Source organism: Rissa tridactyla, chromosome 10, assembly GCF_028500815.1.
Source record: "Rissa tridactyla isolate bRisTri1 chromosome 10, bRisTri1.patW.cur.20221130, whole genome shotgun sequence".
Taxonomy (NCBI): Eukaryota; Metazoa; Chordata; class Aves; order Charadriiformes; family Laridae; genus Rissa; species Rissa tridactyla.
The window spans coordinates 1652087-1668457 of NC_071475.1; the positions used below are offsets into that span (position 1 = coordinate 1652087).

A 16371-nucleotide genomic window follows, 5' to 3' on the forward strand; every position below is an offset into this window, starting at 1 on the left:
GAAGTAAAATATAACATCCAGAAAAGAAGTTCCTTGATCTAATTGCTCATGAGGAATCTTCTCCTTTGGAATCTTGACCCCCAATCTCCATAAAGCAAACAGAAACTTAGAGCGCTCAGAAACGTACAGAATTACACAGAAGCGAGCAGGGTCACGTGGCAAATAGCTGGTGAGGACATATGCCAAAAGTCACTTTTACAACATGCAGTTGGAAGCACAGACCTTGCAGTATCTTATTATTTCATTTCTTACACTCTAAATGTTCACGTTGGCAAGGGCATAATCTGCCCCTTATTTTCATTAATAAAAGAAATATATTCATCTTCTGCAACGCATTCAATGACAATGACTCATCAGACAAGAAAAAGCACATAATACTTAATAGCCCTTAGAACAAAATACGTTACGGCCTGTGCCTTTTTTCCAGAACTATATAAGATCAATCATTAAAAAATAAACATGGATAAATGAGTCATAAATTAACCTTAGGCTCCAACTGCTAATAAACGTAAGAACACAGCTCATGAACTTCATACAGTCAAGGTGAGCTACAAGTCTGGAATTCTCACTGTCCTTTGCTTGCCAGCAAAAACGTCGAGAAAGCTATTTCACTTTTATTTCAAAATTCCTAATGCATTAATGTAAATATTTATAGGACAATATTTCTGATGGAGTCAAAGAAAAACAAGCCATTTATTTTACTCTCAAAGTTATGAGACATGGATCAATTTTAGATAAACAGTTGCATTTTATTCATACACTTAAATAGTCTCATTTATTATTCTGTCTTCTTCATTCTAATCACAGTTAAATGATGTTTAAAAGAGGATGCCATAAGCCTCCAACAGTCTAAATTTAAATCAAAGCTATTAATTATTTTAAATAACAGGTATTAAATAAAATTTTAAAAAATATCAGAGGGTCACATATCCATAATGATAATTTGAAATGAGATATAGGTATATTGTTTTTTATAAACCGTATTATAACTCATAAAACTTGATGCATAGTAATTTGTAAAAGTCATTTTCATGCGTTGTGCTCAAATACAATGTCAATTCCATAACATTTTCATTAAAATCTTAACTTTTTAATGCCCTGAAGAAGAAAGACAATTTGCTACTGTATTCAACGATTCCTCTCACTTTGCAGAAAGCAGAGGATTTATGCCCCGTAGAAAACCTAACTCTGCCCTCTTCTGAGCATCTGGCTCCAACAGAGAGAAAAACCTAACACAATTCCAGCTTTTTCTCCACAGTACCTTTTACATACAAGTCCGTACTTTTCTGTTTTAGAAAGGTGTCCTAACCCCAGAAGGTGGCTTTTTTTCAGGGGTGATAACATAAGCTTTCCGACAGAAAGAGTCAGCAACAGCAATTCTGTGACTTTAAAGCCAAAGAAACAGCGTATCGCAACGTTCCAGTGGTTTGCATCAAGGAACACTTTCCAATTTTTAACTTGCATCAAGCAACAATTTTGTTGCTATTTTGAACATTATTAAAAAAAAGGTTTCAGAATGTTGCTCTGGTTTTCAGGATATGTAGGACAAAGATTTGCCCTGTCTGCAATTAACACCAGTGCGATTAAATCCTAAGCTATAATTTATGGTAATCATTGCTGTAAAGTAGGTACCTCTGGTAAACAGCAAAATACACATCTATTTGTACCATAATTATCAGTCTAAAGATATACTTATTTAATATCTGAAGATAAACATTGACATAACGATCACAAACCCAACACACTCACAATGAGAATAGGCAAAGAAATACACATCTCAGAAATTCCGAGGTTTTTAAATAGATTTCGATTAATTCTTAAAGTTCTGTAAGTTAACTCCAGCCCAGGCTGACCCAGTACAGTACGTCTGCTCACCTAATAGCAGATTTCATGGTAAATACTTGCCATTTACGAGGTTTTTTTAATGAGAGAGATATATATGTAAAACGTTATTTAATCATATGTAACACACGTTACAGCTGTAAAAAGCAACAAACAGAATAAAAGTTTAAAACTGTCCTGAAAACTACATGAAGCTATACTGAAATTTTACTTCTCCTCCCAAGTTGAGATTATTTCACTGCCTCAAAATTGGCAGTGAAAAGACAAACCTGACTAGTGAGGAAGAAGAGTCAGAACGACTGAATTATTTGGTATCATTTCAACATCTGATACTGGGTTTCACTCACATCCATCTTTTTGTATTGCCGGCCAAAAATTATCACACGTTCTTGTGGCCATAACTGTTCAACTGTGTCACACTCCCTAGCCCCACTTTAAAGCAGCAGATGAGATAAAACTTTCCCACGGGAGAGAAGAGACAGCAAACAGGCTTTGAAAAATCTGCATTCTGGATTCTGCAGCCCCAAACCCACGAGATTGTGCAGACCTTAGCACGCTTTTTCTCAGCTGATGGTGTTGGGGGATTATGAAAGCCAACCAGAATGTTTTTGCAAGGGAAAGTTAATAAAATCTTTTTTCTCTATTGTCTTGTGGCTCACAGGATAATTCCATTCAGTACACCGCTTCTCCCATCGTCGGAAAATACTTAGGAAAGTACGTAACCAAACTCTTAATTCCAGGAAATAATGATTCATACCAACACTTCCAGGAAATAACGGTTCACAGTCATGTGAAATAGCTGCTGTCATATGACTCCAGAAGTGCTCCACCGAGACACTCTGAGATTTGAATCAAACCCACAGCGCACACACAAGTTTGAATCTGCTCCCCCAAATTACTGTCGATGTATTTTTTAATTATCTTTAGAGCAAATGTAAGTGGAGTTGGGAGGCCTTAAACCTACGAATGTTGAGAGGCAACTGCACAGGAATACAAAGGTGGGGATTTCTGCTGAAGTCCTTCCACAGCAACGTGGAACGATGAATACATCTGCACAGACGGGCAGCTGGACGCAAACTCACACTGCCAGTACTCTTGAAGCCGCCCGAATGTGAGCCAGCTTCAGTTCAGAAGCTGTAAAGCCTCATTTATCTGAGAGACAAGGTGTTTTAGCTTGGGCGTAGTGCCACACAACGCGCTGATGGCTTCCAGACTGGAACTGGCTCGCACGCAGCCTGCTCAGAGCGTGGGCAGAGCAAGCTTGCATCTGTCTGCACCTGTCTGCACAGACATACCCCTGCAGTATGTCGGCATATTATCTGTGTCTATTATCATGGATAATCCCAACAGTAATAACCTCGAATATATAATCCAGGGGCATTTAACCAGGCATCCGGGTCAACAAGAGTTCAGCAGAGCGGGACTGTATATTCTACAAATGATACATGTTGGCTGCTTACATCCTTAGTAATTAACTACTTCAATACAGAGGGAAGGCAGAGAGACCCAACAGTTTTTATTATTATTTTTCAGAGTACAAAATAAAGATGCAGGTTGTGACAGGGCATCTAAAGAAACCGAAGTGGCCTCCTTTACTTCTACACGGCCTAGCGTACTACCAGAGTTACAGTTCCGCCACTAAGTCCCCAGGAGACAGAGGCTGAAAAATAACCTTGCTCCTGCTGCTGAGGCATCTTAGGGCAGAGATCCAAGCGGTTATGAAGCAGCCTGTGGGGACAGACCCAGAGCTCTGCGTTATCGCGTCTCATTTAAAACGCATCACACGCAGGTTTACCCACGTCTGTGACAGGTGCTGTGCTACTCCGTCAGCATACTCAGCTTTCCTATGGATGAACCAAATTTGATGAACAGAAGCAATTTATTTTAGCCACCTAGGGACCCGGATAAAAAATTTATATCACCATTTTTCCAGGAAACATTTGAAATGAGATTATCTGACCACCAGGAACAAGGCTAAGATGCCAGCAAACCAGCTGACAATAATGACTTTCTCACTTACAAGCATGAAGTGAGTTTCATTCAAAAACGTAAACAGGTTGCAGGGTCTTCACCTAAATCTCTCAGGTGAGTAATACGCTTCTACTTCGCTGCTAGAGACTGAAACTCATCCTGCGTTTCTGTGAAAGGACTTCTGTAAATCAAGACCTGAACTGGCACCAAGAACAACATACAGTCTGATATACTCTCCAGCTAACATGCTTAAGAGTGTAAGTATAATTTATAATTCCTAATTATCTACTGTGTCAGGAAAAAAAATGACTATCCAAATACAGTTCTATAGAGATGTTATCACTATTTGCAGCCAAAATGTCTCCTTATTGTTTAATAAATGGTGGTAATAAAATACATTTTGAAATAATTTATTAGAGCACTGAATTAAATGACATTCTTTAACAGTAATATTTATAAAGAGTAATCCTTTTTGCTATTAGTAGTTTTTCCTCTCTTTTTTTGGCAAACTAATCCATTATACAAATAACAGGGTAGTACTTTTAACACCAAGAAAAATCACTCTAAATGTACACGGTTAAATTAGGTAAACTCTCAGATTAATAGAATACATGTTAAATCTAACAGCATTTGCTTCACGTTGGTAATTATTCTGTACATTTTCCTTTGACATGCATGACGTAATTCCTAGGATTACCAATCTATATATCCTCCACTGTAATATGGTTGCTCATTACAAGGAGGAGAGGGAGAACTTTTCCCTGGAAAAGCAAAATTCATGAAATGAAACTTCTCGCCTGGCAAAGCCTGACTGCATTCCACTGCACAGCAAGCGACTGCCTCAAGCTGCTCTCCTTAGTGCAAGGACAGTGATTGTGACAGGCTTGATGGGCACTTTGCAGCTGCGAGATCAGGGCTTAAGGTCCTATTGATTCCAGTGAGAAGTACCAAGAAACTCACACAAATATCTTAGTATACGTAACATCACTTCATACTAAAATACAAAGAAAAGACGAAAGGAACAGTCCCTTCCTAATGGTCGGTCATTAATTTATTTACACAAGCGGTATTCCACCCAAAACTACTCAGGATTCCACTCTCTCTAATGTTTTCATTAACTACATGGATGATGGACTAGAAGACCTACTTATTATATTTCAATGAGACTTGAGACCGGGAGGATCTTCAAGCGCCATGAAGACAAGAATAAAAACGTCTCGACAAACCAAAGACGCCATCTAGAAAACTAAGGAGGAAATCCATATTAACGGTCCGTTGTGAATAAGGCAAACATTCATACTGTGAAGTATAAACAGAAATAGATTGCAAGCGAGAAGCGATTCTTTTGATCTACACGGCTTCAGGAAGATCTTAGCTGAAATACTGAATCCAGTTTGGATATGTTCAGGGGAGAGCAACAAAAGCAATCAGAGATATGACTAACATGAAAATATTGGAAAAAACTACAATAAATAGTCGATGAGTGGCAATGTGATAATGAGAACATAAAATGCTCTATCAGAGTGAAACAGAACATTTTCTTCTGTATCCATGGCACACAGAACAAGAAGTAACATGCATAAACTGGAGGAGAAAAAGTTGCGTTTTTTTCCCCCTAATATCTAGCCAAGGTCTATTCAGAACGGCAGGTAAGTAGGAATAGCAATTGAGTACTGGAAGAAATTGCTGGGGAAAGATGGTAACTGCCAGTGGAAGTCTTTTTGAACAATTTAGGCAAACGTCTGTTAGAAATGACCTGGGTATAGTTGATCTTGCCCCAAGACATGACCTTACCAGCAACCCAATTACTCAATGATTCAATGTCTCATTCAGTGTCGAATGTCTCATTTAAGACAGTAGTCCTTGGAGTTAATGTCATGTTTTATCTGTTTGCATCATGTGCTTACTAGGCTTCCTACGACTGGAAGAAAAGAACTTTTACCTTCAAGTTTCTACATCTATAATAAGAAAGAGCAATACAAAACTTGAGAATGATCACGTTTCTGTGAAAATTTCCATGACAGCAATTACAGATCAGAATGGCTTTTTACCGCATAGGCCATTCCTCAGTGATAGTGAAATATGGAGATACCTTTCCTTGGAGGTTCTATCAGCTACTAATCCGATAATAGACGTGGCTTTTAGACAAAAAAAGAAAGTATAAAATCATATAAATCTTTTAGTGAAGTCACTAGAAGTAGTGTTAAAGAACAGTTTAAATTAATGAAAAGGACTGTACAGAGGATTAGAGAAAGCAGATGATACCAAAGCAACTCAATTATAAATGTAACCTAATACCTGAAAAACGCAGTCTTACAGATCTCTAGCAATATAGACACAGAGTATGCATTCGTGATAGCGTCTGTCTTGGAGTGAAAAAAATTACTTAATATGAAAAGGAAGCCTTAGCATACTAGAAGGGAAGATAAGATAATGCAAGAAGAAATAAATCCATGAAAGACTCTGTTGAATGCCAAACTGAAAAAGTATATTGTATACAGTATTTTATCAAACTGCAGCCTAAACAAATGTCAAATGGAATAATTTCTTTAACAAATATGGGCAACAACTGAGAAAAAAGGGTTGTTCACTAGCATATATTTAGTCAAGATTAACTACGGATAAAAAAAATGTACTAAGAACGGATTTAATAACCCTAAACTGTCATTCAGCTTGTAGGAGGTATTCAAGATACAGCTAATAAAACACAAAAAATGGTTCTAACCACCCACAAAAAAATCTCAGTAGTATAAAACACTGAAGGATGACCACTAAGATAAATGCTTTCTTTTGAGAGCTGCCTTGCAGTTAACCTTCTTAAAAGAGTCTCCCAGTAACCTCTAATCATAATACATTGCATTGCCACTTATCACAGTCAATTTAGAAGTGAACTCTGTAAACACTCCTGCTTTACTCCCCACCTCTGTTAGTCTAAGAATAATTTTCTGAGCTTTAATAAAAGAACTCATGACAACTTTTTGGGAGGTGGGGTGAGTTCTCAGAAACAGTCCAATCGCAATGTAACAGAATTCCAAGACTAAGATTTATAGAAACAAGATTTTCTAACAAGAACTTTTACTGTCTTTACTACTTAAGCCATTCTCCACAAAATACAGAAATACAACTTAAAAAGTCACCATTAAAGTTAAATCAAGTCAGAAATGTTTGAACGAATGATATACAGTAGAGTACTCAGCCAACTTCTCACATGCTAATCGTACTGAAGGAGAAAAAAAACAGCTCCATCAACTTTTTCCCTTTAATTATTGTTTTCTTTCCCTCATGACCCCCAGTATTCAACCTTAAGTTCAGTAGGAGGTGACTAGAGATAGACGGTGATGAGAGATCCTGTTTGAAACAGCTTCTCTCTGTCACTCCTAAAGCAAATAAATGGTTTGTTAAAACATGCTGTTAATCCATTATGGATGTGCACGCATCTTAGAAAATAAACCTCAGAATATTATTGGTATTTTAAAGGTTTTTCTTTAAAAACATACTGATCACAAGTATGAAATTTAAAATCTGTATATTCAACAACGTAAGTCTTAAGTCTAAGCTAGTTGTGTGATACAGACATGTAAATTCAGTCACTATTGATTTTAGACGATTACCCTAAAATTGTATGTCTGAGGCTGACAGAAAATTTGTCTCTCCAACTACGCGACTAAATATGCTTTACAAAAGCATATTTATAGCTTAGGTCTTTTAAATGAACAACTATTTTTCACTATTTCCAAAGACCAATCCCTTTTGAAATACTTCCAGAAGAAAAACGAGCACGAAGTAGCACTTCAGGTTGGCCTGGTGCCCTTTGAGCAAGCAGAGAGACCGACTGAGGCTCCACAGCCAAACACACCCAGAGGCAGGACGACGCTCCATTAACTGGGGGACAGAAAAACGGGGGGCCCCCCTTACACGCCCCAGTCCACCAGTGCAAACCACCCAGCACTTTTCCTCATGTTACTCAAGTATCAAACCTTGAATTTACCACCTGATCAAGACTTCTGCTGGAAGCAGGTGTGAGGAGGAGACAGGAAAGTTTACACTGTGTGAGACAGACAACGAATAGTCTCCGTGTTACACCTGTATTAGATGTACATTTTCACTAGGCTAGAATCGAGAAGAAACAGGAAGAGACAGCTGTCCCTAATGTGAAATTTCAGAGGAAATGGAAAGAAGGAAAGAGAGGACCTGATTCTGAACAATCACAGAGGAGTTTCTTGAAAAAGCAGCTTTTTTTATCCATTTGTCCTTTTCCTCCAGTTTACCTCCCCAGAGCCACAGTTCAGTGCTTCTTCCCTACGTTTCATTATTCCCATAACCACACCTCTCCTTTCATCCCACAGTAACAGAAACTATATTGCTTTTCAATCGGCAATTTTAAATTATTCCTTTTTTTTTTTCTCCTAAATGGCAATTTAGAATGTGCACACAGGTCTTTTGTTAGGCAAACAAAAATCATCCAGTATAAAGGTACAAGTTCAGAGAGAAATTTCAAAAGGAAAAGAAGGAACTTCACGTCCATCTTTTGGGGCTAATTTTCAAGTAAGAAGTAGGAACTCAACTGGCCTTTGAATTCTCTGAACTTTTTCAAGCCCTGTAACATTGCACTTCTGATGTCTCGATGATTAATGTTTTAGAAATGACAGCTAAGTAAAACAGACCCCCTCAGAAGAGACATATTCATCTGTGAAAGCAATTACATCATATTCCATAGATCACGCTTCAATAACCACTGCATTATCATTGCATTCAAACGGGCAGCGTTGCTCACACAACAAGCTTCAGACTGTGTGAGAAATGGAGAAAGAAAAAGAAAATTGACAGTGCTGCAAAACACCGCTGAAGTTGGAAGATGACAATTATTTCTGGGTTTTGCAGCTTTTTACTAGAATTGACTCCTATTGTTCACTTGGCTTGGTACGATTCTCCATGGGAACGCAACCAACACTCGGTTAAAATACCCCTGCCTGTTTTATGCCATCCCACAATGCGGCAGAGAGACAGGGACTGAGAAGGAGAACAATGGCACTGAAGGCATGGGGTTGGGTTACAGCAGAACATGGCACTGCACAGGGTCCACCTAAGTCAAACAGGAAAACAAACTACAGGTAATCCGTCATTGTCAGCCGCCTCATCCTTCAACATCGCTTTTTGTGTTTATAGAAGACGAAGATAAAAGTACTTTGCAGGATGAATGGCTTGATCTCTAGAATACAGTTCTTGGTAACATTTCTGAAATGCCAAACGAATGCTTAAACTTGGGAAAAAGTTACTATTAAGAGTTACTACTGTTTTAATGAATTTGCAGAGAATTCAAAATATTTGAATCAAAGACATATAAAACTGAGATGCAGAGACAGAATATTATATAAACATAAACTTTTTAAAATTGTATTCTGTTCTTAATTTGGATTGACAACATATTCCAAATGGCCATTTGTTACAAAGTACATGGTTATGCTAAAGAATGAGTGGGGCTTTCTTTCAACTTTTAATAAATGCTGATCAATAAAACTATCCTTTTGGCAAACAGGTAAGACAAAAATATGCTAAAAATCTATTTCCTTCCTTTCCATTGGAAATTTAAGAATAAGATTGGTCTGATTTTGAAACAAGTAACTTAAGGTCCTCCCTCTAATTTACATAAAGGTATAAGCAGCTGCTGTTTGAATAACATGTAACAAAACTCATAAAATCCACTGTAGATCACATTGAACTTGGAAGTATATCAGAGGGAATAATTAGCTCCATTTTGAAATCAACAGGAATATGTATTAGAATTTATGCCTTGAGCTTTACAGCATATTAGAAGGTAATTTCAAGAAAGAAAATTGCCTGAATAAATACTATTAACAAAATGCACTCTCTTGGCAGTGCATAGTTCATGTTTGATAACCGATCTGAGGGCAGAGTTGAATGCCCACTCACTAAACAGGGTGCCAGGCAGAGACTATGTAAACCAGCGTCACATCATTTCCACTAACCGCAAATATCTGCCAGAGTAGAATTCTGTACGTTAGCCTTAAGCGAAGAAACTTCTTAGAACTTTGCACACACCCCCACCCCAATAGGCTGACAGTTTAATATTTTAATTATTCTAATTTAGATCTGTGAAGTCAGAATCATCATCACCATTATTAACATGATGACATCCATTACTTATTGCTACAATATGAGTATGTGTTAAAACTGTTACATAGCTTGATTTGATAGATACAGGAAATTCTACAAAATATTACAACTGAACATTTTTTTATTTCTTAAAACGACAATGCTTGTGTTAAATTTGTCTAGTTGATAAGGTATTGCTAGGTATAGAATAAACATACTGATCCAGACATATAGTTTCTGGGGATTTCATTACACCGGGAACCGTTGGGTATGTATTTATGATCGACACACAGAAAAGCAACTAATAACTACACTAATTATTGGTGTTAACATTAAAAAAGCAGTTAAGCATCTGAGTAAAGAAGATAATTAAGATATTTATTCTCAAACTAACAGGCCACCACTCCTTTAGGTGTGGGATGTCTAAAGACCTAAGTGCCTAAAGGCATCTTCTCAGAGAACGTTTATTCAAACCCTGCATCCATCATTTTACCTCAGTGGAAAAAAAAAAATAAAAATCTTCATTTTTAATAAAAAAAAATGCACACCCAAAATACATCACATGAAAATGATTACTATAAAATAGAAAAGTATCAGTAAAGACAATGAAAGCCTAAAGCAGGCACAAGATGTTTTGTAAGGAAGGAGAGAGGGAATTAGACAACAGCACACAAATATTTCTCTAATTAGTATCTTAAAAGATTGGGAATTAAAGAGATAGGATACCACACGATGTTATTTAATTACATGACTTCCCTGCTAATGGAGCTATTCACAAGCATTGCCAGGAGCATGAAGACCATCATATGATTCAACTTTGCATAAAGAAGTTTGCTCATTGATCTTCTTTGGTGGGTTAACTGTTGCAAAATTTGTTTCAGACTAAGGAAGCATTTTAAAAAAAGGCATATGTACAGACTTAGAGCTCTAAGATAATACACATTGACTCACAGCGAAGACAGTTCGTACTGGCTTTGTCAAAGCAGACAAAAGAGACACGAGGTACATCGCCGAACTGTATCAGAGAAGGCGGACGTCCGAATGGCATTAAAGAATCATCACAACAGAAATAACAGGAGCTGGATAAAGATAGTTCCACGACAAATCGTAGCATGTTTAGTCGTGATAAACAATGAACTTCTTACATATCATACTAGGCTAACAGGACTAACACGTGAAGTTCTCTACTGATTTGAATAATATTTCTGATAGGTTCTAGGAAAACTTCTAAAACTGAACGACTTTTACTGAGGGCAAAGAAAGGGTCTGTTTTAAGCCAAGATCAATTTAGTTCAAATTTTACTCTAAGAATGGATAATAAAATGACAATCCATAGGACTACACCGATTACTGAAAAGTTGTTTGATAATACTTTTTAAACTATTAAAATCAGTGAACTAGAAATAAAATTAAAAAAAATATAATAATATGGCACTTACTATTAGTTGGGTAGGTCAACCAAACTGCTTCTCCTTCCTTGTCCATGTTTTAACTATCAGCTGTTCCCATCGTTAGATCACTCTAGATCTAGATCAGGTGTATGTCAAAAGGTATCTGTTCTGGTTGGGAATTCTCAGGTATACATTAAAAATAACTGACTGGGGTGAGACTTCTTGGGGTCAGGGGATATGAAGACCTCTTCTGAAGAAGCTGCAAGGTGGCGCACAGAGAGATGTCACAGCGGGGAGCTGGGGGCCAGCAGCCTGTACAGACACCCAGATTACAAGCAGGGGTGGCAGGGGACAGACAGGACTTCTGAGGAACCAGAGGGAACTGCACAGAGTTTGCTGCCATTCCAAAGTCAGTGAGTTGGCTGGGAAAGGGGCATGTCTACAGGGGGGCAGTTATACACAGACCTTTTAACTTCTGATGAGACATTCCGAGCCTTTTTCTCATCTTTGAGGACTGCTTAGGGGGGGAGGGAAAAAAAAAAAATCCATGTCAAAACTATGACCGAGCTGTGTCCCTGACACAAGACATTAGACTTTCAGACACTTATGTGTGTAGTCATTCAGCCATGTCTCCATCAACCATAGGATCTGAGATCCATCCAGATGGCATACAGCCGAGTTCACTCATCAGTTAGACACATACATGTTGGCAATGAACGCACTGCTGTAATCCTCGAATGACAGTGCAGTAACAGGACTGGGTATACTGGTCTTGTATATACTTTCAAATCTTTTCTTCCTAATGAAGAACGCAGCATTTTTCTTCTCACTCTTTCTGCTTATATCTTACAGAAAACTACAGAAATTAGCAATGTTTCCCTCCCACCTCATTGTATCTGCAGGATTTTCCAAACCTGAGAGTTCCCCTCCTCATCGCATTTCATTAATTGGGAGGATATAAACGAATTTTCTGTGAGAAATAAAATATATTGAGACCAGTGTGCAAAGTCTATTTTTAAGGTAGGGCTTTAGAAAACATAGAGAAGTCATCTGAAAAGCCATCAGTAAGAAAAAATCAAAAATACAACTTCAAAATACTGTCTAGATGTTATTTTGCAAATTTTGGATGGTTGTACCTTAGAAAAATGTACAGATCTGTTGCAGAACACTGCGTAAATGTTTATGGTCTTACTAAAATTTAAGAACTCTTTAAGTCAACAAAAACTACAGGAGGTGTTAGTATTTGGCAGCCACGCTACTTAAACCTGGATTAGACATTACGAGAGCAACACAAAACTGGGGGATAAATTACTCAATCAAATAAACAAAACCAGAAGGGATTGAAAGAATCAAAATCAAAAGGGATTATTACTGGAAACCCTGACGCTTAGACCAGGATGGATGACACTTTTTGGCAAAGGGGATGTGAATATATTATAGTACACTTGAATTTTAACACAGGCATAGATTTCATCGTTTAAAAGAATGTTACAATGCAAAAATAAAAGCACAGTGTAGAAGCATCATGCAGAACACAAATCATTTCAATTTTCAATTTTCCTTTTCAAATCCGACATTCAACAGTGATGACAGACTCCCTCCAAATTTAAATTTGACTTAAAAAAACCCCAACAAATAAAACCAAATAAAAGCAATGCAGGTTGCAACACTGAAAACTGGAAAGGACTCAGACAGTTCAGATAGTAAATTCATACAATCTGGTTTCCCCAGCGATAGCCCTACAAGAAGTATGTTTGCAAGAATATTTAAATTAATAAGGATTGCTAAATTTCTACAGTGGCTATGGTACAGCCCAAAACTATAAATTATTTCCAAAATGTAAGGCATGGACAGTAAGCATAACAAAAATCAATAGTGCTTTTGGAAAAATAATAACCATCCAATTCAAACTAAAAATGTTTGCTTAGAATCAAATAGAGGACACTTTCTGAGGCCTCTGCATGTCCATGGTTGATTTGATGTGGGTTTTTTTAAAACTACATACACAATTGTACACTTACTATAAACTTGGATGAGCTCTAGAATCCAACACAACAGAAAACTAAGATGTTTCTAAGCAGGATTTTGAACATTACCTGAATCAACAGCACATCTGGAAAGAATCGTGACAGAAAGAGCCTAAGAAGCAGTTGCTATGGAAAACGCTCTCTTAAATTGCTAGCCGGGTGGCCTCGTGACTCATACAAATAATACGATCCATTTTAAGATGAGCTGTCACTAGAAGGAGGAATGCTAATAGAAGTAAATGCCATTGCTATGAGAAATGAAACGACAGCTGTTGACTTCTGCAATAAGAAGGGATTCTGTACAGGTGGGTAGGAAATAATAGCACCGCAGCAGCTCAAAGAAGCCAGAACTAATCAAATCACCCAAAAGTAGGTGTACGATTTTTTTTCCTGTTGCGCAAAAGGGAACTAGTTAATTATACAACTCAACCCTGCAGGTAGCGATGCTGTTGAATGCACTAAGACAAAAGAAAATGCACGCTCTCAAAATATAACAAAGGTTTGCAGTATTCCAGAAATTATTTTAAAGCATATGAGAACCATGTTAGTTGGCTAGAACAGTATTTCCCCCAATAAGACAATAACACAAAAACTTGCCAAAAAGATGCTGAAAGAGAGAATGCAACATTATCCTTTCTGGAATAGAAGATCAAACAAAATCAAACATTCAGGTCAGTATCAGGTGCTAATGAAGTTTATCTGTGTTTGCCTTAATTCTTCCAAAAAGAGAAACATACATAGGCTATTGTTGTATTCATTACAAAAAAACTTTGGTTTACCAACAGAAACCAATGCTTTGGTTAATAAAGAACGGATGTATTTTTAAAAGTAGGAAACACTATGTACATTGAAGTATTAAAACCCTGGCAAAGACATAATCGCCTTGGCTGTTCTGCTCATTTTAAAACTATACTACGTGAATACTGCTCACGATTCCATAGTTAAGGCCGACTTAAGCTTATCCTTAAGGCAGAGAGTCTTATTATTTAAGTACAAAAGAACAAAGTATATTTCTCCCCAAATTACTTCCATGCTTCTGAACATTAGTGGAAGTTACTTTGTAATGAACAATTACTAACAGCTACAATTGTTTGGGAGGAACAGAGTGCATATGATGTTTATAAAGGCTGACACATTCAGTTCACGGTTACAGGAAGCAGACTAGCTTGAAGCCAGAGAGCTGAGGGACAAGGAACTTAACATATCAGTGCTGACTACCTAAGTGAAAAGTAAATCAGTGTAGTCCACGGGAAGACAATTTCACATATGGTGACAATACCTCTAAAATAAATAATTTCTTATGTTTTCTAAGAAGTTGCTGTCTCAGTCCCTCATATAATAGAGAGAATTATTTGTTCCAGTCTGAAATCAATACAGTGTATGACACATGCACACTATAATAAAAGGAGGAACTGCTAATAGATATTTCCTCAGGTTTTTCAACAGGTAGAATAACTATTTTTTTAAATAAAATCCTTGACATTCTCCCCGTTCACAACCTTGGGCTGCTGCCACCTGCCTTCGTTCCTAGTGGGTACTGCTGCCCCTTCACTTTACCGCGGTACCAACCGTTCTGCATCCCGCGGTTGCGCCAGCATTGCCGCTAAGCCAGGAAGCTGGCTGGCCTGAAATCTCTGCCCCGTGCACCCCAGCATCTCCAGTTCCAGACGTCTGATACACAACTGATGGACAAACTGGACAAACCTGAAACCCACCTGGCAGAGTTTATCCGTGCAGTTTATTCTGTGTAGCGCCTCATCATTAGGTTTATGTCATCATCTGGTAACCAAACCTCAGGTAGTCATAGCACAGTCAACTGAATAAATCAGAGCACCATCAATATCAGCTGAGAACAGTCCCCAAAGTTCAACACTGTACTTAAAACCAACCAATTCGCTGAGTTGAGAGATGGACAAAAGCCACAGCGTACCCCCACCTCCTTTCAGGAAACAGCTTAAATTCCTCAAAGGACTCAAGCATTTATTTTATTGTTGAGAGGCCTTAGTTTTTCAAATAACAGAACAGAGTCTCAGCGACTATGACTTTTTCCAAGTCAGCAAAGAAATGATTGTCGCAAGACGAGGTTGTCGCAAGAGGGGAGTCTTGTCTCTTCTCCCAAGTAACAGGCAATAGGACAAGAGTAAATGGCCTCAAGTTGCACCAGGGGAGGTTTAGATTGGATACTAGGAAAAAATTCTTCACAGAAAGGGTTATCAAACATTCGAACAGGCTGCCCAGGGAAGTGGTCGAGTCGCCATCCCCGGAGGTATTTCAAAGACGGGTAAATGATGCTTAGGGATATGGTTCAGTGGTGGTTTTGGCATTTTTACGTTAATGGTTGGACTCAATGATCTTAAAGGTCCCTTCCAACCTAGATGATTCTATGATTCTGTGACAATGACTACTACACCTCACTGGCGATTTGTTAAATATGTTGATAAAATTTTCTATTTAAAAAGGCGTAGCCTTCATTTTCTAAAGATGGATCTAAAAATAATCACCTCACAATAATTTATTCCAGCAGTGAAACCTCAGGAGAGAAGCAGATGTATGTTAGCTACCAAAAGAACAAATAGTATTTACCAACATTTACCACCTCACAGGTAAATTTTTATTTATCTTCTTGATGGTGAACTACTCAAACACTATTCTTTAACATACAAATACAAACACACCAAATTACAAATTACTTCATACTGTACATGTGACAATATGAGCCTACACAGAATCATACTTCTTTAAAAAACTGTAACTTCTTTAAAAAACTGTAACTTCTTTAGCCTAATGATTAAGGAAAAAATTTTGAAAAGAGAAGTTTTTGAAAAACATTCAAAATATCCCACAGATCCCTTTTTGCACAGGAACTAAGGTGGTGAGAACCCTACAAAGGGCCGTGGAACTCTTGGACCAGGTAAATACTGCTTATTCCAAACAGCTAAGATCACTTTTAGGAAACCTTACTCAAGAAAATATTTTAAGTAAATCTCATTAGTCACAGACTGTGCCATTACCCAGCACAAAGTCAC

At 37.6% G+C, this 16371-nt stretch overlaps 1 protein-coding gene across 1 annotated transcript in view; it reads right to left on the minus strand.

Annotated features, from left to right (window-relative positions):
* Positions 1-16371, minus strand: part of ERC2 (ELKS/RAB6-interacting/CAST family member 2) — a 370025-nt gene that overhangs the window by 18229 nt on the left and 335425 nt on the right. The gene's annotated exons all lie outside the window — the stretch shown is intronic.